The sequence below is a fragment of the Ursus arctos genome, unplaced genomic scaffold (assembly GCF_023065955.2).
Source record: "Ursus arctos isolate Adak ecotype North America unplaced genomic scaffold, UrsArc2.0 scaffold_14, whole genome shotgun sequence".
Lineage (NCBI taxonomy): Eukaryota > Metazoa > Chordata > Mammalia > Carnivora > Ursidae > Ursus > Ursus arctos.
In genome coordinates this window covers 66,193,434-66,206,812 of record NW_026622808.1, presented here as the reverse complement: position 1 = coordinate 66,206,812, position 13,379 = coordinate 66,193,434, and the positions used below count along the sequence as shown (strand labels likewise).

Genomic DNA, 13,379 nt, shown 5'->3' with positions numbered 1-13,379 from the left:
ACTTTCTGGGGCCCCAGCTCAGAGAAGCAGAGTTCAGAGTTTAGCCTGTGTTCTTCCCGCCCAGCAAATGAAGGGCGTTGCTATGTGGCCAGACGTGTGGGGCCCCAGCACCTGAATAAACCCCTGTCTGATGGGGAACTTGATTCATTTCTCCTTCCCCCGATTCTCTGACATGCAGGAAAAACAAACCCTTAGGACCCCAGGGCGCATAGTCAGCCGTAGGACCCAAGTTCCCAACTCACTTCTCCCCCTTTCTTCTAATGACACCATAGCCCCCCAGGACAGAGGACTCCCCCACACTATCCCTGGTTGTCATTGTTCACTTTTCTCCAAGAAGTGCTGCTTTTTTCCTTTCCTGGGGGCTGAATGTTTATTTCTATGGGGTCCATTGAATACACCCGATTTCTCTCTTTTCCTTCCCTCTATAAAGCCAGACTCAGCTGAAATGAGGGTGCTGCTAGGAGTTTGGTAGCTGTGGTTCAACCCCAAATCTCATCATTTCATCACTGTGTGACCTGGGGCAAGTTACTTAACCCCTCGGGGCCTTAGCTTCTCCCACGAAGCTCCTCGCGTAGTAGCTGCCCCAGGGTCAGACCCTTCCCTCGCCTGCAGGAAGGTGCACATTTTCTGAACACAGGTCCTTTTGGGAGACTGGCACAGCTTCAGGAGCAGATATCCCTCTTCTTTGACTGACAGCCTCAAGAAGGGCAGCAGCCCTAGTCTGCGCTACGAGCACCTGAGGTGACAGTGGAGGAAAGAGGGGTGTCTTTTTTCTACAAAGTGGTGTGTTCACTGGGCTGAGGGTCAGGAAGTCTGGGTTCTAGTCCTACCTCTGCCCCAAACTCTCAATGCATCAGTGGTCAGGTCCCCTTAATCTCTGGACCTCGGTTTCCTCATCAGTAAAATGTGTTCAAGAATTCTTGTTCAGGGGCGCCTGGGTGGCTCAGTCGTTAAGCGTCTGCCTTTGGCTCAGGGCGTGATCCCGGCGTTATGGGATCAAGCCCCACATCAGGCTCCTCCTCTGGGAGTCTGCTTCTCCCTCTCCCACTCCCCCTGCTTATGTTCCCTCACTCTCTGGCTGTCTCTCTCTCTGTCAAATAAATAAATAAAATCTAAAAAAAAAAAAAATTTAAAGAATGCTTGTTCAGGGGCACCTAGCTGGCTCGGTCAGTTAAGCATCTGCCTTCGGGTCAGGTCATGATCCCAGGGTCCTGGGATTGAGCCCAGCATCAGGCTCTTTGCTTGGTGTAGAGTCTGCTTCTCCCTCTCCCTCTGTCCCTCCCCCTGCTCATGAATGCGCTCTCGCTCGCTCTCTCTCAAATGAATAAATAAAATCTTAAAAAAAAAAAAAGAATGCTTGTTCAGTCCACATCCTTGTTCGGCCAGGTCCTGGGAATTGGAAGAGAGATTGACTGTTTGGCACTTTGAAGGGTGGCCCGTGGACTGGGAGAAAATTTTGGCAGACCACATATCTGACAAAGGATTTATATCCAGTATATATAAAGAACTCTTAACACTCAACAGTAAAAATACAAACAATTCAATGAGAAAATGGGCAAAAGACATGAGTAGCCATTTCACCAAAGAGGATGTACACAGATGGCAGATAAGCACATGAAAAGATGTCCAGCATCGTGAGCGTTAGGGAAATGCCCAATGAGACCCATCAGAAGGATTCAGATAAAACATGGCAACAGCGTCAAATGCTGGCAAGGATCTGGAGAGACTGGATCACTCATACATGGCTGGTGGGAATGCAGAATGGTACAGCCACTCTAAAAATGATTATGGCGGTTTCTTAAATACTAAACATGTAACTACCATATAACTTGATAATTGCACTCATGGGCATTTATTCCCCGAGGGATGACAATTTATTTATTTTAATTTGTTTTTAAAGATTTTATTTATTTACTTGACAGAGAGAGAGACACGGTGAGAGAGGGAACACAAGCAGGGGGAGTGGGAGAGGGAGAAGCAGGCTTCCCTCTGAGCAGGGAGCCTGATGCAGGGCTCCATCCCAGGACCCTGGGATCATGACCAGAGCCAAAGGCAGACGCTTAACAACTGAGCTACCCGGCACCCCAGAAAATTTATTTTCATGCCAAAGCCTGTATATGAATGTTTGTAACAGCTTTATTCATAATAGAACTGGGAACAGCCAAGTGTCCTTTGGTGGGTGAATGGCTAATGATCTGTGGCACAACCACACCACGGAAAAGTGCAATAAAAAGGAACAAACTATTGATACAACAATCTGAATGACTCTAACAGAGAAGTTTGCAGAATGAAAGAAGCTAATCCCCAAAGGTTATAAACTATATGGTTCCCTTGATATAACATTCTTGAAATGATGAAATTATAGAAATGGAGAAGAAATTAGTGGTTGCCAGGGATCAGAGAGGAGAAAAGTGAGAAGAGTGGGTGTGGCTCTCAGAAGGCAGCTTGAGGGATCCTGATACTGATGGAAATGTTCTGTATTTTAACAGTACCAATGTCAATATCCCCTTGTGAAATTGTCATGTAGTTTTTCAAGATGTTCCCATTGGGGGAAGCTAGATAAAGGGTATATGGGATCTCTGTATTATTTCTTAAAACTGCATGTGATTATCTCAAATAAATAATTATCTCAAATATATATTATAAAAAGTTTCATTAAAGGAAAAAAATGTGGTCAAACAGGGATAGTTTTTTTGTTTAAAGATTTTTATTTATTTATCTGAGAGAGAGAGCGAGTGGAGGGGAGGAGCAGAGGGAGAGAGAGAGAGAGAGAGAGAGAAAGACGCAGACTCCCCACTGAGCAGAAAGCCTGATGCGGGGCTCAATCCCAGGACCCAGAGATCACGACCTGAGCTGAAGGCAGCCATTTAACCAACTGAGCCACCCAGGCGTCTGTCTTTATTAATTTTTAAAATTTAACTTTAGGCCTCATTCTTTAAAGTAGGCATAAGGACCCTGGCATCTGAGAGTTAGAGGCACTGTCAGGGTCACCAGGTTCAACCTCTGCCTTCAGCCAAGGCTGGTTTTCATTCTGCCCATTTTACAGGTGGAACAACTGAGGCCTGGAGGCCAGCATGAGTCACACTTAATCTGGATTTAGGAATATTTTAAACTCCATCTCCTACAGCATCAGCTGCTGCTGTTGTTTCTCAAAGAGTATGGAGTTGCAAAGATTCCAGTCTAGGCCAGAGGCTAACTCTTTCAATGTGAATTTCAATGACATATACAAGGGCTTTTAAACCAGAAGTTCAGGTTGGGGTTTCTGCATGGAGGAGTGGAAAAAGTCCCAGGTTTGCAGTCAGGGAAACCGGGCTTCGAACCCTAACCCAGCCACTTTCTGGTTAGTTATGTGACCTGGAGCAAATCATTTCAGCTCTCTGACCCTCAATTTTCTCATCCATGAAATGAGGCCAATGCCCCCTGATTTAGAGGATCCATTTAATAAACGTTTCAAGGTGATTAAGACAGGCCCTGTCCTCACAGGCATTTGTTTGGTGACTAAGTAAAAATTCATGTAGAGAACCAGGCTCCTGGGTGTGCACAGTAGAAGCATATTTTCCCCCCTACAGCTGCATGGCGTAACTCTCAGATCTGACAAGTGTCTGGGGGGTTCCCATCTGCCTGAGGGATCCCAGTGGCCTCATCACGAGAATGCCAAGGCATAGTGAGGGCTGACTGTGTGCAGGCACTGCTTCCAAGCACTTTATACAAATAATGTTGCCATGGATAGGGGCTGCCATCTCCCCATTTTGATGGATGTGGAGACCCAGGCTGAGCTTTCTGTTGCGTCCAGAGTGCACGTGCTTGCTGAGTCAGGTGGGCCCCAGTTGGTAGTTCTGGAATGCAGGGAAGCCGGATGCCACGCTCATCTGCTGAGTTGGCTTCCCCGGGGCTGTCAGCTGTGCCCACAGGGCAGTGGGAGGTTGTCTCATGAATCACCCCCCCACACACACACACAGAGGGCAGTGAGGTCACCTCAGGAGGGAGCCGAGCTGGGGCCTCCCGTACACTTCGGGCAGCCCCGTAGCAGGCCTGGCCATCTGCCCATGTCAGAGAGACAGGAAATGCCCTGAGCTTGTGCCTCCGTCCTGTGTCAGGTCCATACAGCCTGGTGCTACAGGTGAGGCAGGAAGCAAACTCTTCATTTGCTCAGAGAGGGGAAGTACCTTCACCTGGGATTAGGAAGCAAACAGAAGGTGAAGACAAGGGGTTTTTCTGAGCACTCACTACGTGCCAGTCATTGAAACCTTTAAATGATACGCAGTATTCTTTTGAACAGGCGTCAGAAGAACCTCGGGAGGGCGGGGGGTGGGTGCGGGTGTTTGTTAGAGTTGCTCATTCAGTAGGACGGGAATGGGACCTGAGAAGTTGCATTTATAAAAGGTTTTCAGGTGCTGCTGATGCTGCTGGTCCAGGGACCACATTTTGAAAATAACTAATCAGTTCAACTTCCTTTCCCCTGCTTAATGGTGATCTTCAACTTTCCTCTTACATACCTCCAGGGAAAGAGGACTCATTGCCTATTCTATCAACCTATTCCATTTCTGGATTGTTCTTACTGTAAAGGCGAGAATTGTGTGTGTATGCTTGTGTTGAGATGAAAACTAACTCTATCAGCCCTTCCCTGTAGCCCATTCTTTCTGTCTCTGGACTACACGGTCTCATCAGACAGGAGCAGCTGGAAGGGAGAACAGACCCGTAATTAGACCAAGGGTCTCCCTCACCCTCCCAGTCCATCGACCAAGCCCTGTCTGTTCTACCTTCTAAATCAGGGCTGTCCGACAGGAATATATTGTGGGCTCTATGTACCTGCAAAAAATTTTTAATTTTCCAGTAACTACTTAAAAATAGCAAAAAGAAGCAGGTGGAACTAATTTTAATAATGTGTTTTCTTTAACCCAGTGTATCCAAAATATTATCTTTTAACAGGTAACTAATACCAAAATTATTAGTGAGCTATTGCATATTCTTGTTTTTCATAGGAAGTCTTGGGTGTGTTTCACCCTTACGGCGCATCTCAATTCTGACCAGCCACATTTCCAGGACTCCATAGCCACACGTGGCTGGTGGCTACTGTTTGGGACGGTGCAGTGACCCTGTCCCTAGTCCTTATCTCCCCTGTCATGGCTCATGCTCACCTGGATGCCTGCCCCTCACAGCCTCACGAGTCCACAACAGAGCAGCCAAATCATTGTCTAAAATGTAGATTTGATCATGTCCCTCTTGTGCGGCTCCCCATAGCTCTCAGGATAACATCCGGCCTCCTTGGCCTGGCTCCCAAGGCCCTGCCTCTCGCTTTCCCTTCTCCCCTCTTCCAGGCCCCACTCCTCTGCTGTACTGAGTTACTTCCAGATGCTCAGCACAAGCAGTGCTTCTTCCCCCTAAGCCTTTGCACGCATGGTTGCCCCTGCCTGGAATGCCCTTGCCATGCTTCTTCGGCTTCCCTTTCAGGTCACTCATTCAGTCAACAAAATTTATTGAGCACCTACTATGTGTCAGACACTGTCCTAGGTCCTGGAGCAAACAATACATAAGGAGGAAATATGCATAAAAAAAAGTATAGTATGTTTCAGTTGGCGAACAATAAAGCAGGATGACAGGGAAAGGTGGTGCTGGCAGTTACCACTTTGTACCCGGTGGTCAGGGAAGGCGTCTTGGAGAAGGTGACATTTGAGTAAAGACCTGAAGAAGTGAGGAAAGGAGCCAGGTGGCTGTTGGGGAAAAAGCATTCTAGACAGAGGGAACAGCCAGTGCAAAGGCCCTGAGGGTGGAACCTAACTGGAGTGTTTGGGGCACATTCCAGTGTAGCTGGGCAGAGTGAGAGAGGAAGTCATTGGAACAAGAGGTGAGTCCCAGATGGTGGAGGGCTATGTAAGAACTTGAGTTTTATCCTGAGTGAGGTGGGAGTACTGGGAGGGTGCTGAGGGGAGGAGGGACATGATTTGACTTGGGTTTTAACCTGATCCCTTGGTTGCCATGATTAGGACAGCTGCTGGGCTGAGGGCAGGAGCAGACAGACTAGTGATCTAGTGATGTTGGCTGGACCAGGGTGGTTGCCATGGAGGTGGAGAGAAGAGGTTGGCTTTGGGATATGTTGAAGGTGTGGCCAACAGGGTTTTCCAGATATGTCAAATACAGAGTATGAAAGAGCGAAGAATCAGGGATGACTCTGAGATTTGGCCTGAGTTCAGGATCCAAAGGACTCCTCTTCCAGGAAGACTTCCTGGGAGCCCACAGCTCCCTGGGCCTTGCCTTTGTGGGGCCTGTCATGGCCTGTCTTTAGCTGGCCTGGGTGCTTCCCAAGGCAGTGTAGGACTTGTTTACTATCCTGCTTCCGAAATGTTTGATAAATTAGTAGGAAGCAAAGGTAGCCTGAGCTGGGGTTATTCTTGGACTCACTGTAGGAGGTCAGTCCCCACCTTTCACCCCCTTGGGACCTGTGTTTTCCTGTCTGCACAAGGCAATAGATATTCTAGCCTTTGCCCAGTTTCCTCACCAGGAGAGGGCACTGCCAGTCCCATTCACAGGAGTCCCCCAGTCCTCTGAGCCCTGGGCCTCCTGTCCTGCCACCTGCCCAACCTCACCCCTTGGGAAAGCATTGGGTTGGCCCACATGGCTGGATCCTGAGTCAGTCTCACCAATGAGGTGGGATCTGGGACACACCCCACCTCCTCCCTGCCCAGAGCTTGGCCCAGATTAGAACTACCCCCTACATCTCTGCCCCCTGAGTCAGCAGTCGTGGCCATGCCCAGGGGGTGGGTCTAGGGGTTTAGGGGCCCCATCTGCTGTGCCTGGGGTGTCATGAGGAAGCTTCAAGTCAGACAGGAAGGCCTGGGGCCGATAGCACCAGCAGAAGGAATGCCACCCGGGTGTGTGGTGCGTGGTGCGGCCCAGGGCAACTCATGCCCCGCCCCCTCCCTGTCACGGGGGTGTGGCCTGGCCTGGCCTGCCGCCCTCTTCCCCTGCCCAGCCTGGCATCGGCACAGTCCACACACGGCTCTCCCGGCAGCCAACACGGGCCTCCAGACCACAGGTAATGGGACACGTGCTGGGTGAGGGGCGGGGTGGAGGGTTAATTTTGAGGAGAACAGGCTCTTCCCCCGGCCTGACGTTGTGTGGTTCCTAGGTGGACCTGGATTGGAATACCCGCTCTGCCCCTTCCTAGCTGGGTGAGCACCTCGGTCTCCATCTCTGCAGGTGTCAGGGGAGGATGACAAATGTTCGCCTCCCTGGGTTGTTTTGGGCTTCGGCCAGCCCATGTCTGGCCATAGCAGGTGACCAGCTCCTGTTTCTGTCGCTAACTTGCTGCGGGACCTTCAGAAAAAACCTTTGATGCTCCGAGCCTCCGTTTCCCCATTTGTGAAATGGAGGGCCGAACTAGGTCTCTGAAGGCTTCGTCCACTCTGCCCTCGTGGGACCAAACACTTGGGAGGACGAAGGTGTTCCCCCAGCCCCAAACATCCCGGTCTCTGTGCTTTGACCAGCAAGCGAGGGCAGCTGCCCTCCCGACACCCCCTCCGAAGGCGCCCTGGGCCCTCTGGGCCGGGCCTGGTAGACTCGAGAAGACGAGGCCAGTCGTCTCCTCTGCCTCGGGCTCAACGGCACTTTTGGGGAGAAAATGCTGAGCAGGCAGAGCGGGGCCTTGGGGGAGGGGAGCCCGGCTGCCTGTCAGAGGCTCACCCGGGTGGCGGGCGGCGTGGCCTGGAAGGGAGCCCCGCCCCCCTCTGTCCCGGCCCCCAACCCCGCCACCAGCGTCAGGAGCGCCCCTCGGCTCGGAGGAAGCATCCGAGCCCCCCTCCTCAGAGGCGGCCCTCAGGCCTCCAGCCAGTCCGTTTTCTTTGTGAGGGGGACAGAAGATGATAGTCACGTGCTTATTATTTTATACTGCTTTGTTTAGAAACTGCCAGAAAAGTTGAGTCAGGAGTGTGTGTTAGGGGCAGTTGTGGCGAGGGAAGTGTACGGTGTTTGGTGTGCGGTCCAAACCAAGCAGATCTATAAATAAGGGGACCTGTCCTGTCTTTGAAACCCGTGGAAGAGCGGCTAGTGTCGTCCTCTAAAACGCCTCTAAACCTGCGCTCTGAAGTCCCCTCCAGGCCGCCCTCTTAGACCGCTCTCTCCCGCTTGGGGTGGGGGGGCCTCACTCTTTTTTTTTTTCTTTTTCTATAGTACCTTTATTGAGGTATCATTCACATGCCACCAAAGTCACACTTTTAAAGTGTACAAGTCAGTGTTTTTTAGTATATTCACAGAGTCGTGCAACCATCACCACTATTTAATTGAGAATTTAGGATTTTTATCATCTTCAAATAAACCCCAGGCCCTTTAGCAGTCTCCCCGGCATTTCCTCCTTCCCCTGGCAACCACTAACCTACGTTGTGGATTATCTCTATGCATTTGCTTATTCTGGATATTTTATATAAATGGAATCATATAATAGGTGCTCTTTTCTAACTGGCTTTTTTTTTTTTTCCACTTAGCATCATGTTTTCAAGGTTTAGCCATGCGGTAACATGTCATCAGGACTTCATGCCTCTTTCTGGCTGAATGGTGTTGTATGTTTGTATCACATTTTGTTTATCCGTTCATCAGTTGGTGGACACTTGGGTTGTTTCCACTTTGTGGCTATTATGAATAAGGCTGCCGTGGACATTTGTGCCCAAGTTTTTGTGTGGACATAGGTCTTCAGTTTTCTTGGATGTATACCTAGGAGTGGACTTAAAAGGTCATATGGCGAATCTATGTTTGACATTTTGAGAAATCACTAAACTTTCCCAAAGGGGCTGTATCATTCTGCAATCCCACCAACTATACATGACGGCTCCAAATTTTCCACATCCTCGTTAGTACTCGTTATTGAATGGATTTCTTGTTATAGACATCCTAGAGAGTGTGAAGTGGTATCTCATTGTGGCTTTGTTTTGTGTTGTTTTTAAAGCTTTATTTAAGTAATCTCTACACCTAACATAGGGCTCGAACTCATGACCCTGAGATCAAGAGTCACATGCCCTTCCAACTGAGCCAGCCAGGTGGCCCTCTCATTGTGCTTTTGATTCGCATTTCTCTTAATAAAGAGATGTCGAGCATTGTTCCAAGGGCTACTGACCATTCCTTTAGAGAAATGTCTGTTCAAGTCCTTTGACCATTTTTAAATTAGTTCGTCGTTTTATTGTTGAGTCCTAGGCATGTCTGTTTTTTCAGGGCAGGATTGTGAGGCTCTGAGAATGAAGGTGGCATGCTGTGGTCCCAGTCAGTGGAGGGTAGTGGTGGGAACTCAATCCAGGTCTGTCTGACATTCAAAACCCAGCAAGCTCCTTTTCTTGCACTAGACTCCTCCTTTCTGGTTTTCGCTGTTGCCAATTACATGTGTGTATGTGGGGGAGGGCGAGTGGAGACAGGAGAAAAGGTGGAAAAGAGAGAGGAGACAGAGAAACTTAGATGACAGAATGAGAAAGGAGGCTGGATTGGCTCTGGCTGTTTAAATAGGCACCCACCTTGGAGAGTCAGAGCCGGGGAGAACCTTTTAAGAGTTTTTGGTTTTTTCCCATTAACCTTCAAACTCTGTGGGGGAGGGGCTCAACAATTTTTACTGGGGGACACACTCCCCCCTAGTTTTTCTTAGTTCCTAAATGTGAAATAAGTTTGATTCAACCCTGAACTCCAAACAGGGAGCAGCATTCCCTAGTGTCTAGCTGGGTCTGAGGATCTAGAGCTGTGGTTGCCACACTTTTTTTGGGGGGGCGGGGTACAGGAAGGGACAGAGGGAAAGGGAGAGAGAGAATCCCAAGCAGGCTCCACACCCAGCAGAGAGCCTGACCCAGGGCTCAGTCCTGCGACCCTGACATCACCACCTGAGCCGAAATCAAGAGTCAGATGCCTAACCAACTGAGCCACCCCGGTGCCCCTGTCACTTTGCGATTGCACGGGCTTCTCAAGAAAAATACTTTAGGCACCCCCAACAGATGCATATTTATAGAATTAGAAATGATATACAAGGGCTGTGATTATTAGTTAATGTCTAAGGGCCCAATATACACTCGGTGTGAATGTAATAATCAAAACAGTGGATGGAAGTCCACATTCCGAGTAGGTTTCCTATTATTACTTCAATAAGCAATACCGTGTGTATGAGATCCCATTCATTGTTGTTTTCAACATGGTAAAGTGGCTGATGAAGGCCTTGAGCGAGGAGCAGCCAGCGGTCTGTCCCGCACTTTTCCTGCCGTTCGCTTGCTCTTTCTGGATTAGAGTTATCTCCATCTGTGGTTTCTTTGCAGGGACTCTTTGAAGCCACTTGTCTGCTCTGCGGGGGCTGATGCAGTTAAAATGCATTGTTTGATCCTCAGACCCACCCAGCCCGGCACCAGTGTCCCGTAGTACATGGCAATGGGCTGAATGTAGAGAAATGAAAGACAGGGTGGGAGCACACCTATTGTGGGGCTTCCCACTGGCCTTGGGAACCCCACTTAATAAGCATGACATTCAGTATCGGACATATAGCCGAGGGTGCACATGCTATATAGTACGTCCCTCCTGTACTTTGGAGATTATAATTTGAGATACTGCTAGGTTCTGAGCTAAGGACATCTAAGCCAACCTCTGCCACCGTCACGGCAGGGTGCCCATGACCATCCAAAGCAGTTCTGCAAAGAATTTTGGAAAATTCATTTATATATTGAGCTGGCATCTCTCCTGGTGACATCCCAAGGTCCTGACCTCTGGAGCTCACAGCTCCACGTGGTCCCTCTGTCCTGCAGGAAGCCCTGAAGATTCTAGGGGACAGTGACCAGGTCTGTCCACGCAGTGCTTGTCCCTAGGCTTAGTATCCTGCTTCTCCAGCCGCTTCTCTTGGCTTTGGTCTTAATACCCCACACATTCCCTGGATTATCTCTGTTCGTCCAGACCTTATTCTGTTCAGAACCCAGGACTGAACCTAGGATGGGAGATGATGACCTATGGGTCACCTTCTTCACTGTAGACTCTGTCCTCCTGTTAATACGACCTAAGGCTGTGTTAGCTATGCTCCGCAGCTCTATCACCTTGTTGGCTGATATTACACTTTAACAAACATTGGTTATACACCTACTATGTGCTGGACACCAAGATAGATGCTTGTGCTAACATTTACTTACGTTTCAAAGGGTCTTTTAAAACACCTAGGTCTTCCTGTATGAGCGGCCTCCAAGCTGGGCTCACCCATCCTCTTTCTGCATAGACTTAATTTTGTCCCTTTTTAATCTTCTAGGTTCAGCCTAGGTGCCACCCTGCACTGCTCAGAGGCAACCTTAGGCCCCGGCTGCTTTGTTGGGTGTGCTGTGCCCAAAAGGGTCATACAGATTCATAGCGGGTCTGTCTGGCTTGTGGTCTCCTGGCTGGGCAGCATGGGTTGTTATCCCATCGTTATACTGCCTGGACGGACTTGGGACAGGATGGTGGAGGAGGTGGAAACTGAGGCATCTTCCTTCTTTTCCTCTGTGAGGTTCCCCTCACGCTTGACTTCAGACTCAGATCTGAGTTCATATCTAGATGCCTTGCTGTGTGACCTTGGGCAAGTCCCTTACCCTTTCTGGGCCTCAGTTTTGGTCTCCTGGCTACAGGAGGAATTATACCTGGGAGAAAGGGAGAGACCACCAAACCTGGGGAGCTGGGGGTTGGGGTGGGGGTGAGGTGAGCCTGGGACAGGAAGGGGGAGAGTGTTGAAGAAGAAGGGGTGTGAACAAGTAGTATAAAGAAGAGAAGGAGATGCCAAAGAAACTTTGCTAGGCTAGCATTTCCCTAAGCTCTTAAATTCAGTACTCTGTGACTTCTTTTTTTGAAGCACTTTGTCTATGCCAGGGGCTAGAATATAGTAGAGAGCAAGAAAAGCGTGATTCCTCTTCCCAGGGAGCTCAGAAGTAAAGTCCTTTTAATCTCTATCCTCACAGCAACCTGCAAGACAATGACACTAATCCCCATTTTACAGACAAGGAAACCGAGGCTCAGAGAGTTAACATGATTTACCCAAAGTCACAGAGCTGGGAAGCAAAGAGATACGGCACGACTTGAGTGGGTTCTGTCAGATTCCATTGCCAAAGTGACTTAATCAAGATACCTCTCAGTATAATGTCCTGGCAAAGGGCATGATAATTGTACCACGTACTTTCCTATCCACAAGCCCATATGCACTTCAAAATGTGAATAACATGAATGACATTATTCTCTGTTTTGTAAATGAGAATAAAACCTAGCGGGGAGAAGTGATGTGCCTGAGGGCCCAGAGTGGTTTGGAGGAAGGGCCAGGACTAGGCTCTTGGGCTCATGACAGCTGACTCAGTTTCCTCCCCCACCCCGGTCCCTGCCCTGGGGGTGCTGAGAGGATTTACCAGCCACACCTTGGGATCCCAGAACTGATGAAAAGACCACTTCTGTTCCATGGCCGTGGTTTCCGAGGGTCTGTTTCTGATTCCTTCCCCTCCCTAGCTGTCCTGATGGAGGGATGGAGGAACTCCGGACCTGGGAATTGATACTGTCCAAATGTGCGGCAGAAGTGTCCAGGCCTGGACGCCAGGATGGAAAGGCTGACCTGGAGAATGTCAGGGATTGAAGCCAGTGGTATTTCCCAAATCTGCACCAAAATACACTGAACCGTATTCTGGGGGAAAGGACTGTGCTCTTGCATGGTGTGGGGTAGGGTTGGAATTAATAGGGTGAAATTCCCCTTGTCAGCTCTCTTGGGAGGGAGGCAATGGGAACAGAAAAGCCAGGTCCTGTTGAATGGAAAATGGGACAAGCTTGGGCTTTAGCTGTCTGTGGAGGAAGGAGCCAGGGCATCCTTCCTATCTTTGGAGTTTGGGGGCCCAGTAGCATGGTGGAGTCAGAGAGGGAACCCGGTTTAAGAAGGAAGATGTTCAGAATCTGCAGGGCGCCGGGCTGTGGCAGGCACTGAAGTTAGAGACCATGGCAGCCTGAATAATGGCCCCCAAAGAGGTCTGCATCCTAATCTCTGGAAACTAAGTAAGTAAGTACACAAGGCAAACGAGAATTAATATTGCCGATGGAAGTGAGGTTGCTCATCAGCTGACCTTAACGTGGGGAGATGATGCTGGATGACCTGGGTGGGCTCAATGTCACAATAACACAAGGGTCCTTAAAAGTAGAAGACGGATGGGGCACCTGCCTGGCTCAGTCAGTAAGGCATGCGACTCTTGATTGTGGAGTGGTCAGTTCGAGTCCCACATTGCATGTAAAGATGACTTTTAAAAAGGAGAAAGAGTGCAAGAGGGAGGCAAAAGAGGTCAGAATGGCGCAAGGTGAGGATTGACCTGACATTGCTGGCTTTGCAGAGGGAAGAAGGTGCCACAAGCCAAGGTCTGTGGGTGGCCTCTAGAAGCTAGACAAAGCAA

The 13,379-nt window shown here is 49.3% G+C and overlaps 1 protein-coding gene across 1 annotated transcript in view; it reads left to right on the top strand.

The window, feature by feature from the left end:
* Nucleotides 1-6,968: 6,968 nt before the first annotated feature.
* Nucleotides 6,969-13,379, top strand: part of TMEM40 (transmembrane protein 40) — a 29,595-nt gene continuing 23,184 nt past the window's right edge. Inside the window, exon 1 of the mRNA XM_026501403.4 lies at nt 6,969-7,033. The gene's annotated coding sequence lies outside the window, so the exon portion shown is untranslated. The remainder of the gene's footprint in view (nt 7,034-13,379) is intronic.